The 16,200-nt window shown below is 35.7% G+C and overlaps 1 protein-coding gene across 5 annotated transcripts in view; it reads right to left on the bottom strand.

The window, feature by feature from the left end:
* The window catches only part of TENM2 (teneurin transmembrane protein 2), a 3,416,041-nt gene that overhangs the window by 2,666,010 nt on the left and 733,831 nt on the right, over positions 1-16,200 (bottom strand). The window lies entirely within an intron of this gene.

Here is a 16,200-nt window from a genome sequence, read left to right on the forward strand (position 1 = left end):
ATTCTAGGTTGTCTGTCTTTGCTGGGGCCTGACTTCCTTTTTGTTAGCTCAATCTAAACACCGCATTTTTGTGAATATGCATCACATTCATTTTGGATTATTTAATTTAACTTTCTTTCCAGATGAACTAGCTTTATTAAATGCTTGCCATGGATGGGCAAACAGAGTTTATGCAGGCTATAAATATCTATGATTAGTTTGGTATAGTATATTGCAATCTAAGGTGTAGCAATTATGCATAATATTTTCTCCCAAGCTTGATAAACCATTTGGGAACGAAAAAAACCTAGAAAGTAATTTATGCAAACCCCATGCATGTATGACATTTTCAAACCTTATACTTCCTGGAGATCCTGGTCAGCAGCACACACACTTACAGAATGTAAGCCCTGAGCTGAAAAAAAGAGACCAAGTTTGACTCCATATGCCTTAAAAATGGGTATAACCTAAAAGTTATATTACCTGTAATACCAGTTTTGATTCCTCCAACATAGTTACTAAATTTGGTGTAATACTCAGGCCACTTCCCGAAGCTGGATGCTCCTACACATATTTATCTACTACATCTATTATTCTAATATTGCTAATATACATATAAAGTGTTTAATGCTTTTACATTGCTGAGTTTTTACACAATCTCTAGTCTCACATTTGTAACCACTACGAAGATAATATATTGTGTGATATATATATATATACCTACATAGTATACCTTCTTTGTGCAAGACAGTCTAGGAAGTGTAAATAGAATTAAAAACTTACTCCTGCTTTTCAAGGCTTCAAAAGTTACTGGAGATGATAGCGCATGTACAAATAAACACAGGCAGACTGTATTGAATGCTTCCATAAAGACCTATCTGAAATATTAAATAGTCTAGATGAGGGGAAAATGCATCCCATTAAACAGAACTGGGAATGGATTTTGGAAGGACGTGGGATCTGAATAGGATCCAGGAGGAAAAATAAGACTTTGAGTAAAAAAAGAGACGAAAGTAGGATTACTCCAAGTGGATACACCATAACAAACAAAGTTTCGGAGACAAACTATCTCATGATGAAACTGAACCACAGAGTATAGAATACAAACGATTCTGGGCTAGATTTCCTGTCCATTTGGATTTCCCACTGCATCTCAAACTGCATGTTTTCCAACAAGATATATATTACCTGCCAACTCCTAGGAATTCTCCCAGTTCTTATGTCTAAAACGTCACATAATCATTTTACTTCATCATATTTCATATTCACTAATTTGTTTGTCCATTCATTTACTTAACTCATAAGTGCAATATTTTAAATACCTACTATGTACTAGATAGTAAAGAACAAAAATATGAATAACATAAGAAGCGCTCTTTTGATAAATTCACAGAAAATAAATTATGTCATATTAGATATTACAATAGAGCATTGTGGAACATGCTATAGGAGTAATGGCATAAATCTGATCAGTTTGGCTAAAATTTGCTGAGTACTTACAATGTGGAAAGTAGCCTGCTAATCCTTGAGAATTTAAAGGTGAATGAATGCAACTTGGTCACTGCCCTCCATTTGCTCCCAGTCTGATGGAGAGTACAGAGATCAAAGATTACGGCGCAATGACTAAGCTGAGACTGAGGTGGGTCATAATAGGAATTGGCTGAATCTGTTGGAAGAGAAACGTGGGTCAAAGGAAGTTTCACCTCCTATAAGGTGTTTTCCTTAATCCACCTTCCCCTTCAAATAGAATCCGTTGTTGAAAAGCTGCTCTGTAAGTACCTTTGGGGCAACAGAAGAAGCAAACGAGTCAGTTTAGGTTCCTACTTGAAAGAATCAAAGCAGAGATAAGGCATGAAAGCTAGATTTCAGACATGGAGAAACTTAATAATTTCCTTGGAGGAGGTTCCTTTGCACTTTTCAAACTCCAGATGTCTATCTTGATGGATGTGCTTTTGTCCATCTTCACAGACCACAGAAAAGTTAGGGAGGATGAAATGTGAAAAGTCATTGCGTTTGGCAGTTAGGAAGTGGGGATAGTGAATAGTGACTACCTTATCCAGAGAAGAAGAGAGAAATAAATGACCTGAATGGAGGAACAGAAGGATTTTCTTATTACTTATTACCAGTAAGATCCTTGCTAGTCAGCTGATTCCTCAGATAGTCTCCAAGCACATCGTGTTAACACCAGGGGTTAGGAGAACTCAAGGCTTTCATCCAGCTTCAATTACTTACTTTTGCCCTCTACCTCTCCAAATGTTATATTCAAGTCCATCTTTCTCTATTTAAGTGCCACTAGATTATTTTAGTTCACACGTATTTAATTCTCTGAACTATTTCTGTGCTACTCTGACACTTCAATTCTAATTTGTCTTTATTATTCTCTCATTGCCTCAGTCCTACCCCACCACACCCATACAAACCTTTGTTACCATATTTGTAATAGCTAAACGTGTCTCCTTTACAACATAGCTTATCCACTATACTCAGTTTGCAATAACACATAATAAATTCAGTTCTAATTTTTTCTTTTTATGCTTGTTTTTCAGTTTTTGACCTCCATGTATTGAGCGTGCTATCAGAAATCCATACTTTCTCTTAAAAGTTTAAAAATGTTAATTATTCCCAATCTCAGTCTTTATTTGTTCTTACTTGAAGGGTCTTATGCTTTCCCTTCAGTTTTCATATACCAATTTCTTCATTGATTTTGGTAGCTGATAGTTTCAACGTCCGTGATGACTGTTAACAAGACTACACGTGATTTCTGTGTTGGAAAAAACGGCTTTCTTTCTTTTCACTTCAAATTTCTTGATGATGTTCATAATTGTCAATTGCACATTTGGATGTAAGCAGGTACATAGTAGGTTTAATAATATTAGTTACAACTTATTTGGTTGTAAGTGATAAAAAGACAACTCAAATTAGTTTAGGCAAGAAAAGAGATATGGGGGGGGGGGGCAACCCAGTGGAGCAGTGGTTAAATTCGCACGTTTCCGTTCTTGGCAGCCCGGGGTTCGCCGGTTCGGATCCTGGGTGCGGGCATGGCACCGCTTCGCAAAAGCCTTGCTGTGGTAGGCATCCCACATATAAAGTAGAGGAAGATGGGCATGGATGTTAGCTCAGGGCCAGTCTTCCTCAGAAAAAAGAGGAGGATTGGCAGCAGTTAGCTCAGGGCTAATCTTCCTAAAAATAAAAGAGATATTGGCTCAAAAATTACTAGACTATCTCATATAATCAAACCACTGGAAGGGCCAAGGTACATCTGGGTTTCATATTTAACTGGACACAGGGTTCTGCTTCTGGTTGCTGCCATTACTCATTTTACACGTTCTTTGGCTTCATTGTCTCGCACTGTAGACTTACTTTATCTATATAGAAGGAAATGTAGCTGCTAACAGCTAACAAGCTTCATGTCCCTTAGCTATTACCAACAAAGAGGACAGAGGGAGGACTCTAACTTTGTTTCAGATTTGTAAAAAATATATTTAAAAATTACAGAGAATAACTCAGAATCCATCTCTAGAAGCATCAGTTATGGAAGGATTAAGAATAATATAGCAGAAGCCAGCCAACTGGAGACTTCCTCTGTTCCCATGGAAGACATAGGTATATCAGCCAGGCAGCCATATCCGTTCACATCTGCTACAAACAATGTGTACTACATAGTGGAAAGGACTTTGTTAATATTGTTTACCACTGCATTTCCTGAGCCTAGAAGTTAATTATATAATTATTTCTCACAATTTGGAGTATTGTCAGAGATAGTCTAGTCATCTTTCTCTAGATGATGCATCTGTATTTCTGAATTGAGGAAATAGAAAATGACATTTCTGTGATTCAGGAAACTTACTAGTTTTATATTGACTCCTCAGAGAATTGTGATAACCTAAATCCATGGTTCACTTTACGATAGCTATGGAAAATAATGCTGGCCAATCAATTGGCACTGTGCTTAGCAAAACGTCTTTAAAAAGTAATGCATGCAGTAAAAATTGCGTGGTTGCCATGAACTGCAAACTGTGAACATCACTTTCAGGAATTCAGTAAGTTAGTTGCCTTTCTCTATGTTTATCGTATGTTGACTAATCCAGTACTTCAAGAATATAGGAATGTTATGAACAATTCTACTCTCTGTTGAAGAAAATATATCACAAATACATATAACTCATTCTATATTCTTATTTTATCTTATCTAACCATAAGACTTGGATGTATGCATGCTTCAAAATAAAGTATATAACATATTCTTCAAACTAGGGCTGACATACTTCAAATTTTAAAATTCCACTCACAGGAAAAATATGTTACTATAATATACATGTTGTTTCTTTCTGTGCCTAGAGTTTACAATGTGAATTTGGAAGTGGTCGTTAATCACTGATAATTTAAAAAGAATAGATTTAACTTGGAATATTTTTTCTTCCTTTTCCAGGAAGATAATGAGATATTTCTCTTCTTTAGCAAAATTATATCTATTATTGACTCTACTTCAGCTTTTTGCGTCTCTTCAGGGGAATTCAAAACAGTATTTTTTCTTTACTCACTAGTATATTTTGTCATCACTTTTGATAATGATAATTATTATTACTGTTATTTTAAATTGTAAAATAAATGAACCAACCTTTATTAGATGCTTTCTTGGTGCCAGGCACTGTGCTTAATATGCCACTCACTTGTTTATTATCTAATATTTATTCATACATTTATCCATTCAACAAATATTTTTAGAGCTCCTACAGTGTTTCAGGCACAACAATAAATTCTCTGTCTTCAAGATCCTTAGGGTAGGGTGGAGGAAATATTAACTAAACAAATAGATAATATGTAGTGTCACTTAATGGTAAAACACATGAAGAAAAAGAAAGCAGGTTAAAAGAGTAGTAAGGGCTACTTTTTTGGAATGGCATGGTCAGGGAAGGGTTGCTAAGGAGGTCCCATTTGAGCAGAGACCTGAATGAAATTAGGGAGTAAAATATATGAATACCTGGAAAAAGAGGGTTTCAGACGTTGCGGCCAGTAAGTGTGAAGCCTGAGGGCAAACTCTTGGAAAGTTGTGCATGAGAGTATAACCTAATTGGACTTACAGAGATCAATGTGGCTACAAGCACAATTTCTAAGGCCAAACAAGGTGTCTGAGTTTGGATGAGGGTGCCAACACATCCTGGCCGTGTGGCCATGGCAAGTTACTTTACCTCTCTGGGTCTCAGTTTTCACATTTATAGTGTAAGGATCATACACATTCCTTCCTCATAGTTTGGAAATGATTAATTGAAGAAATCTACATAGAAGGATTACTACGGTGTGTGGCATACAGTGAGTGTCTGAGAAACGTTAGCTATTATTATTGTCATTAGTTTTTTTAATATTGCAAAACAAGATGGCTTTCCTGCCTTAAGGTAGGGCTATAATCTATGGTTGCCACCTTATGGACAGGACTTCTGGAGCAAGTGCACAGCTGAGAAGTGTATACTATTATCCACCTGTGTCTACAGAGGTGAGGACTCTGATTTAGGGGAACTCTACACTCTCTTTAATTGCTTTCCATCAAAGGAAGAATAAGTTGAGAATGATTAAATTAAGTGAACTGGAGAAAGCCTTTTACTAATGTAAATCATTATAAAAGCTTCAGCAGGCAAAGAAGTCAAAAACTGGAGAATATAATGTAGTATCTTTGGATAGTCTTCTGCTAGACAATTAAATTGCTAAAAGTGAGACAGTACCATTAATAATTGCACATTTCGTTTAGTATATAATTATTCATTGTGGCCTCGCTAGCTTTCTTAAGCTTAGAAATGGAAGTGACCCTTTTATTCTGACTGTACTTATTCCTCTGAGTATCTAAAACTGTCTCCATTTATCTTCATTCACCTTGTACCTAGTGCATAAGGAAGGAAATACTTCTTTGTCTCTTTAAGACTAGAGTGTCAGATGAAAACATTCATTCCTCCATAAGACGACAAGGAATACTTACCTCCCTGGAGATAATAAACATGCTGACTTATTACATGTCTAGTATCTCAAGTGAAAAGGATATTTTTGGACATAAAATTCCGAAAAACAGTGATGAATTATGGCGGAATATAATGGTTCTAAAACAGCCCAATTCTCTACTCAAAATATGTCAAAAATTAGGAAAAAACGTAAGACAATTCTTTAGCAAAATGTTTAAAACCACTACCTAATAATTATTGTGTGACTACTTACCAAACACATAATTATGTCCTTTGTTTATAGAGTTTCTTTCAGTTATAAAAAACTCCCCTGGTCATTACCTTTTCTGATTAAAATAATAGTAATCATACCTAAAATTTATTGAGAGTACTTACTATGTGCCAGGTGCTTTCCATAAATTATCTCCTTTCATTCTCACAATAGTTCTGACGTGGATTCTACTATTCCATAACTTACAGAACAGAAACAGAGATTCAGGAATGTTAAGTAATTTGCCCAAGCTTTCACAGATATTGAATTATAAATCCAGTCTTCTCCGTAAGTATGACCCTCTACAGTTTCTCTAATAAACTTACCTCCTGGCAAGATAACGGGGCAGGCAGTACTGTTCTTTTTTTGAAAAAGAAAAACGAACTTTTAAATAACTTTTTAAATAATAGCATCCAAGAAGTTAAGTAATTTGAAAAGATGGCACAGTCAATCAGAGGCAGCCAGGACAGGAATTTCAGCTGGAAAGAATGAAGAGTCCTTGACTTTCGCGAGTAATAGACAGGTATTGTCCTTTCAAGCAGTTGCAAAGCAGAAAAAAATTACGTAACACCAAAGCTTTTTAGACTTAGAAAATATGTTCCAATGAATCCAAGTCTCTACCTATTTAAAGGTGGACTCAATTCCTACTTCATGGCTAAGTTGTTTATTTTCAGCTAAATTGGTTTTTTTTCCCTAAAATCTTCAAATTCCTCATTCCTTCCGATCATTTTGGTCACTGCTCGAATATCACATTTTCTTTTTATTTGTTTGTTTGATATTTTTGTGAGGAAGATTAGTCCTGAGCTAACATCTGTTGCCAATCTTCCTCTTTTTGCTTGAGGGTTCCCCAGCTGCCAAAGTGGAGTGCACAAACTTAACCACTTCAATACCGGGCAAGCCGCTCAAATACCACATTTTCTGATGGATCTTCCCTGACTCCCTATGTGAACAGTAACTCTCTTCCCTAACTCAATCACTCTCTGCTGCATAATTATCACATTAACCCAATATCTTATCTTCATAGTGCTTATGATCATGTGAACATATTTATTTACTTGTCATTATCTTTCTCCATTATTAGAATATGTTACATGACAGTGTTACCGTATTTTTTTGGTTTACTACTCGATCTTTAATGTTTAGATGAGCACCTATACTCAGTAGATACTCAAAAAGTATCTAGTGAATGAATGAATGAGTGGATTCAGAATGAATGGATTCAGTATAATCACTGATAGTCACCAAAGTGTATGTTCACGTATGTATGAAATTGTATAAGGATGGACGCAGATACACAGACACACACACACACACACACACACACACACACTGCCTTTTTAAAACTGCAGCTCTATCTTAATCCACATCTTTAATTAGCACTAAGATCACCTACCGTATTGTGAACACTTAAAAAGAGGCCTAATGCAAATATAAATGCAAAGTTGACTCTAACGAAGGACAACAAGCCAGAGAGAAATAAAAATCTGCCCCCAGACTTTACTAGAAAGCATCTTTAGCCCATCAGATTCACAAGTACTTCAGTGTTTGAGTTTGGTGAGCAACATAACAGGCTTCAAAAAACATTGAAAAGACTGGAAAGCACTCAATGAAGCAGTCAAAGTGTAGAATTTAAAAGGATCTTCAAGTTACCTTAAAAGGATCTTCAAGTTACCTTAGATATCATTTAGCCAAAAGAACGTACATAAATCTGACACTGAATCAGGATATTCTACTATTTTTGTTGATTTCCTTCTTAAATCAAAATAAGCAGTTATATAGATCCAAATCACAAAATAAGTGACTCAAACGTCGTATGTTTGAGTGAAATGACACATCAATTAAATGTAATTATAAAGCTTAGTTAATCTAACTCACATCCTCTACATAACAAATTCTCTAGTTACAGATGTGTCCCAAATTCTATCTTTGCATATTACCCATTAGTGGTTCTAATAGATTTGAGTCAAATTTTGAAAAAGCTTTACGAAGCTGATTTTTGATTGCCATTCTTGATCGGCTAGGCTAAGCTCTCTTGGTATTAATCTATAAATTTCAGACACTGATAAAAGTGTATATACAAACTGAGATACCAGTTTTGAAAGAAAGCAGTATAATTCTACATGCTCCAGTAACAAACAACTGGATCAAACAATAACTGGATCTGGAATTGGGTGCAGGAAAGATATTCTGAGGAAATAACACCAAGTTTGATCTTAAGTATGAGTAAAAATTCACTAGGATAAGGAGGAGAGGAAGGAAAGGGAAGCAGACAGAATAGTATGACAAAGGTTACTAAGTTGCAGACAAGATGGAGCTCTAAGGAAACTGAAAGGCCTAGGTGGCCAAGGCTCAGAGATTGAAATAGTGAGAAATGCTACGTAATGGAGCAGAAGCAGAGGGCAAAATCTTGCTGGACCTTGTAATACGGGATCTGAGTTAAGGATTTGCTGCTTTTCTTTTAAAGCAATGAGAAGCATAGAAAACTTTTGGGGTGTGTGTGTATGTGTGTATGTGGAGGAGAAAGAGGGTAATATGTTAAGTTTGGGAAAGAGGTATCAATGGAAGAGAACCAGTTTGGTAGGGTAAATGTAGGATATTTAGGTGCTATCAAGAGCAATAATGTAGGAACAAATGCTTTAACTCTTACTCACTTCCCTTTAAACCCTCTACTACACCACTAATTTCCAGTTTATAGTTAGTGACTTCTTTAACCTGGGGAATTAACTTCCTATATGTATAGAACTGGTCATTTCACTAACTGTTCTTGCTCTTGCTGATTTAGAATGGAGTCAAACAGTTCTAAAGTCAAATAATGAATGGAATAGAACCTGTTGGTTGTTTACCCAGCATCGCATCCTCCCACCCTCCTTGCTTGGAGACTTACAAGTTCTGTATAGGAATCCATCCCTGTCTCATACAACTAATTACCTCAGCGCAATATGTAGAACCAGTTACATAATATCGTGAAGTGCAGTGCAAAATGAAAACGCAGAGCACCTTGTTAAAAAATTATTAAGAATTTCAATATGACGCTAGCAGTGTATTAAACTAAGAATGGCGCTCTTCTAAGCCTCGGGTCCTGTGCTACTGCACAGACTGCATGACTATGAGGTCAGCCCTGGGAATTTGGCCTGTCACAGGCAAGGAGTGAGCCTGACTGGCCCAGAAATGGTTATGGGGCCAAAATCTCATCAATGAGGAACAGGGAGGAGTTTGTTGAGTAGTTTCTGGGAATTTTCCTATTTCTTAAGAGAGGATGAAGGAAGAGATAATCTCTTTGCTTCCTCTTGTTATTCTTTCTAAATTTGATGGCTGGAAATGTTGCATTCATCTTGAATGAAGCAAATGTTTATGACGGCAGAGACCAGAAATAAAAAGAACTAGTGTAGTTGATCACATTGCTGTGCCAATAAATCAACCAAGCCAGACACCCATCATGAATCAAGAATTCCTATTACACTGATAATACATTCTCCTTGTTGTTTGTCATTTTGAGTTAGGGTTTTTGTTATTAGAATGCAGAAGCATTCCAACTGACAAAAATAATGAAGTCTCTCCAACTAAATTTGCTAAAAGAAGTAGTTCCTTTTTCAGTTAATAATATTTGCTGCATTGTTAAATATTTTTAGAACTGTACGTGCTTGGAAAAAATGGGTATTGCCTAGGATAACAGAAGTTGGCAGTTTATTTCTCAAAAGCTAAAGAGATCATTGACATAGAATAAAATCCAGTAACATTATCAACGCTGGCACATTCTAGTAAAATACATGTTTAATTGCAAGATAACTGCCAGGTGAGTAACAATATCCCAGGTTTGCTATTTCTAACATTAAATATGAATATGTATTTTAGTGATGTTTTTGTAAGAAAGTTTTATAATGTAACAAGATATCATCCAGAGCTCTCAAAAGGCTAAAGAAAACGACCACACATTGTTATCAGATAAGCAAGTGTCAGACAAGAGAAGCGCTATGAAAATTAATCAGAATAAAATTATGTAAAACAAAAGAGAGAGTGTTTTCCCTGAAGAATTAATTAGAGGAGCTATCCCAATCTGCAACTCCCTCTCCATCCATTTCCTTCTCAGTTTGTATATAGTTAACATATACTCTTTAAACTTAAGAAAAGAAGAAAACACCACAGGACCTATCCACTTTACTGCAGAGAGCCTACAGGATGACAAAGACAATATATGCTGGTTTCATCCACTCACGAAGTTATTTTCATGAACTTAAGTGAGAACAACATATGATGGTATCTAGTTTTCCTGGGTCATAGAGACAATAAAGGGGCAACATCAAGTTTGACTCCAGGCCTGACTCTGAAGCCTGTGTTCTTAATTCCTGCAAACCAAAATCTTCACTCATATATAGAATCATAGCTATAATGGAAGAAAACCCATGGTGCTGAGCCAACAAAAGGGAAGGAGAAACAAAAGCTACCTAGAAAGGTTAGCTTCGTCTTAATTGAAATGATTTTGTTCCTGAGTGAAACTTAAAGGCTGAATGGGAATTTTATAGGTAAAAATGTAGTAAATAAGCTTTTAGTCGAAAGTGTAATATGTATAAATATTTACTGCAGTCCAGTCTTGAGTGGTCCTGAGGTTGTTGTGGGTGGTTGAACCTATTTAGGGAGGTTAGTTTGACAACGTTGTATAAGGTGACTTGGTACAGGGGAGACTAGGCAGTGAGTTCTTACACAATGATTTTATTCCTGCCCCAAGGAGAACTTAAAATCCTCTTGGAGAAACAAGAAATTAAAAGACAAATGGTAAATGAAAATAAGAAATTCAAATCATATTTTAATATAAAAGAAGGAGAATATATTCCACAGAAATAAATGGTTACTTTTTAAGTGAATCGTAGAGAATGGATTTTAGAAGTTCAAAGTATTTAGAAGACTCTTTTTTCAAGGGATTGGTCAGGGCAATTGTGTGTAGAGGGAAGATCTGAGCCAGGTTTCAAAGGATAGGTTAAACTTAGAGTATAAGAATGAGAAGGCAGTCCAGGATGGTTGGAAACTGGGTGAAAGTACAACAGACAAGTTTTAAGTGAAAACAAATGTGAAAAAAATTGAGACCTCAAAGAAAGAAGACAGAGAATAAAGTGGAAAGTTGGTTGGTACCAAGTCCTGATGGCCTTGATTATTAGGCTATGACTTTGAAAATAAACATGGTAGATAACTCCAGGACTTTATTGAGTGACATGCTGAAAGTACAATTTAGAGATGTTCATGTGGCAATATTGGGCAGGATAAATTAAACAGGAAGGGTCTAGAGTCAGAGAAACTAGTCAATAGGAAAATATAGCACGACATATTAGGATATAGATCTTGCAGTGGGTATGGAGAGAATAAAGGATATTATAAGGAAAGAATCAATAAAAGTTATTAACTGATGGGATAAGAGGGTGAGAGATAATGAGGTGTCTCTGATAATTCCAATATCTTAGATATGGGGACAGGAATAAATCCAGACAGTGTCGTTTTAAGGGGACAACAGACCATGTAAGTGGAAATATCCAGCAAGTTGCCTTGTAATGGAAAGTAGAATATAGATCTGAGAGGTATCCTCATGGAGAACCTGCTGTGATTATGATGGACTCTCCAAAATAGAGAGCATGGGCAAAGAATTGCAGAGATATTTGTACTTTCTTGCTTTAGCAGCACTGCCTCATTTCTCTGCTTGGACTGTTCTTGTCTATTTTTCTACCTGTAAATCTTTTACTTACCTGTAAAGTTTCAGTATAAAAGTCATTCCAGCATGGCCTTCACTGACAATTACAGAGTATTTTCTTTTTTGCTCCTTCAACACCTGTTTATTCATTAACCGAATATTTGCTGAGTATCTACTACGATCTTGACATTGTTCAAGGTGTAGGGGAACCGGTGGTGAACAGAACGAATAGTGTCCTTGCTCTTGTGGGTATGTTTACATTTTAGTTTGGTTAGACAACCAATCAATCAATCAATCAGTCAATCAAAAAATATATAATATTTCAGATGGTGATGAATGTGTTTAACTGGGGAGCTATTTTAGATTGTATAATCAGACAAGCCCAACTGACAAAATGACATTTGATCAGAGACCTAAAGGAAGTAAGTAAGTAAGCTTACTGGACAAGAAGAATGTTCTAGCTAGAGTGACCGGTAATTGCAATGACCTTGAGCAGGAGCATGCTTAAAATGTCTCAGAATCAGCAAAGAGGCTGAGGTGACTGGAGTTAAACGAGTGTACGAGGGGTGGTGGTGACGAGAAAGAACATCAGAAAAGTATTGGAGACCCAGATTTTTAGAGTCTTATAGGCCATGCTCAAAGATTTGGGAAGTCGTTAGAGGGATGTGATTAGAGAAGTCAACTACTCTAAGTTGCATTGACTCCAATCAGCAACCTCATTAGCTGACATTAGTGTCAACCTTATTAGGTGACATAAGTGTCACCCATGAGGTGAAGAAGGCCTAAGATACCAGTGGATCTCACCAAGCAATATTAAAATGTGAGTGAGAAACATGAAAATGATGGCATGGCTTTAAAAAAGTGTATGTTGGGATTGTTGGGGAGATAGGAGACTAAAAAGTAAACAGCCAAGGGAGAAGGAAAAACCTTGTGGTAGTTACTTCAGTGCCTACTCCCTCAATCAGGCTGTGTACTCTCTCCCAACTGCTTATGGCTTACAGTTGTCCCTTCCTCTGGGGAATATCCCTAGGTTAGAGAGAATTTCCTCCCCGGGGAGTCAAGCCCTCCCAAAGCCTCCTCATGGCCAATAATTGGCTGATATGAGGAATACAGAGCCAGCTCTTTTGCTCCCATGAGGGAACAATTCTGCAGTGCAGTTCATGTTCTAGGGCTCTCTGTGGATCAAACCGAGGCTATACTTTACCTGAGACTATATCCTTGCTCAATTCCCCTTTCCTACAACATCTAGTTTCACTCCTCTTCTTCTAGAGGTTTTCCTTAGAAGTACTCCCTTAGTCAATCACTTTCAGGCTCTACTTCCTAGAAACCTGACTTAAGACAAGTCTTGTATTTTCTGCTATTTCCATTTTCCGCAGCCCCTAATAAAATGCTGAGTATGTCATTAGTGCATAATAAATGTTTGCTGAATTAAAGAACAGACAGAAGGTGTTATAAAAGAGTAGAGAATACTATCTATTAATATCATGGGATAGCATGTGATATCTTAGCATTCAGTGTACTTATTTCTAATCTAAATAATTTAAGTAAAACTGACAGAATAAGATTATACATGCATACATAATTATTTTATTAGTACTTTATGAGTAAATAATTCAACATTTTTATAATGTCATCTTTCCTATGTTTAGTATAGCTGTGCATATTTGTCACTTTTTTGTTTATAATACAAATAAGATATTTTGAAAATTAACCTGAGTACTTTCTGCCTCCTATTAAGACCCTTATTAAATACCAATGAATATGCTAAACAGTAGCATCTTGCTATCTCCCATGACATTTAACTTTAGTCATCTGACTACCCAAGAATGCTGAGAAAGATTCTGATTATTTGCTGAGATTGTGCATTTTAAATCTAATGCACATGATGTGGTGAGATAAATCACAAGAATATTCTATGCTTAGTTGGAAGTCCATGATTATAATATTTGACTTCCTGGGGAAAAATACTCATTAGACAGTTCTACTCTCTACTCAATTCAGAGAAACTAATTATTTTCTAGTCTATTGTATATCCATCTCCTCTTCCTGTCCTCTCCATTCATCCCAATGCTTTTCACTCACTGTCATGAAAAATTTCATAATTTTTTTAGATGTCATCTAGCGTACCTTTTTTTTTTTTTTAAAGATTTTATTTTTCTTTTTTCTCCCCAAAGCCCCCCAGTACATAGTTGTATATTCTTCGTTGTGGGTCCTAGTTGTGGCATGTGGGACGCTGCCTCAGCGTGGTTTGATGAGCAGTGCCATGTCCGCGCCCAGGATTCGAACGAACGAAACACTGGGCCGCCTGCAGCGGAGCGCGCGAACTTAACCACTCGGGGCCAGCCCCTCTAGTGTACCTTTTTAAGTTTGGTCTCACACACTTTTAGGTTTTATTTCATTTTGTTTTGTCATTGAACTTTCCACCCTATTAACTCCAGTATTACACATGTCTCCTGCAACATGCTTTATGCTCATATATCTATTTTGAATTGCCAACAAGTAAAAAGTCCTCACTAATTAGAAAGTTTATTATAACCATTCCAATGTAATATAACCGGAAATTATTAGCCTCATTAGTTTCATAATATTCTTTCAAGTTTACCCTTCTGGTAAGTCAATTTCAACATTGTTTCAAGTATTGGGCTGAGTAGTAATTGCAAAATGCAGATATATGGTCATTTTCCTCAGAGTTCTTGTATTTTTTAATATGAAAATTGTTGTACTTATTGACCATTGATGACCATGTATAAGCTTCTGTGGATAGAAAGATGAAGGAGAAAGCCCCAATGCTCGAAGACTTCATTGACATCCTGAAGAGAGTCACATATATGCAGCATATAAGATCACATATAGAATTAGACAATGAGTTATGAAACAATTTTCTTCTATGCTCCTTTCAATTGTTCGCCACTGCTTAAAGAATCAAAGAAATGTCATAACCTGCCACTTAACCTCTCAAGCCTTCTTTTGTTTCTGCTCCCAATATTTACTTTTATGTTACTTATTAAAAAACAATCCAAGGCCACTGTAAATGTGTGGAAGATACAGAAAATAAGAGAAAGTGAAAATTGCCTTAGTCACAGTACTAGGAGAAAACTACCATTAACATTTTTCTTTACAAGCCTCTAGCCTATCTCTACTTATATTTAAAGTTATATTTGGCATTTAAAGTTACATTTGGTAGCAATACCAAAATAAATATGTTACCATCATTTCCCTATCTCTTTAGATATGTTTTTGCAATGGCATTATCTATTCCATTGTATGGATGCTCCACAATTTGTTTAACCAATTTCACAAGATTAGGCATTTAATTTGTATCTAACTTTTAGCTATTATGCTATGATACCTTGTATTCACATGAATCTTTATGCACATGCCTGAATATTCTTAGAGAATAAATACCTAGAGGTGAACTATTGGCAAAAAGATTGAACTTGTATTCATTGGCTTATTAGCCATTTGTAATTTATTTTGTCCATTAGTCTACTGATAGTGTCTTTTATTCTAAAGTTAAAAATAAACACTCTATATTATCAATTATTTGTAACATGTATAAAATTCTTGTCTCAGAGTTTATAATTTTCCTGATTATTTCAATTATTTCTTATTAGAAAAGAGTTTTATATTTTAAATTTTTTGTGCATACTACATTTAGGTCTATATTAATTTGGGTTTTACACTTAGGTCTATGATCTATTGGGAGTAAAATTTGCATATGGGTGAGATGAGGGTTGAGGTTTTTGTTTCTTTTTGGTTTGTTATATAGACATTAAATTGTTTCAGCATCATTGCTTGAAAAGATTATTCCTTCCCCTTCAATTACTTTGACATTTCTGTTGAAATTCAATTGACCACATATGCGTCTATCTTTCTGTTCCAAACATCTGTCTACCTTTATGTCAATAGCTCACTATCTTGATTACTGGAGGTCTGTAATAAGACTTAAAAGAGGTTAAGTCCTCTACTATTTTTCTTTTTCAAAGTTGTGGGAAGGTCCTTTATGTTTCCATAAAAATTTTAGAATCAGCTTGTGAATTTCTGTTAAAAAAAAAACAGAAGCTTTCGACATTTTGACCAGGAGTAGATCTATAGACAAACTTAGAGAGAATTGACGTCTTAACAATATTGAGTCTTCTGACCCAGGATTATGATGCATCTCTCTTTTTATTTAGTCTTTCTTTAATTTATTCATCAGTTTTGTATTTTTCAAAGTAAAGGTTTTGTGAATCTTTTTTTCATATTATTCATATTTCAGATGTTTAATTCTATTCTAAATGCTATTTTAAATTTTAATTTCCAGTCGTTTGTGTCTAGTGTGTAGAAATGCAGTTGATTTTTGTATACTG

The sequence above is a fragment of the Equus caballus genome, chromosome 14 (genome assembly GCF_041296265.1).
Source record: "Equus caballus isolate H_3958 breed thoroughbred chromosome 14, TB-T2T, whole genome shotgun sequence".
Taxonomy (NCBI): Eukaryota; Metazoa; Chordata; class Mammalia; order Perissodactyla; family Equidae; genus Equus; species Equus caballus.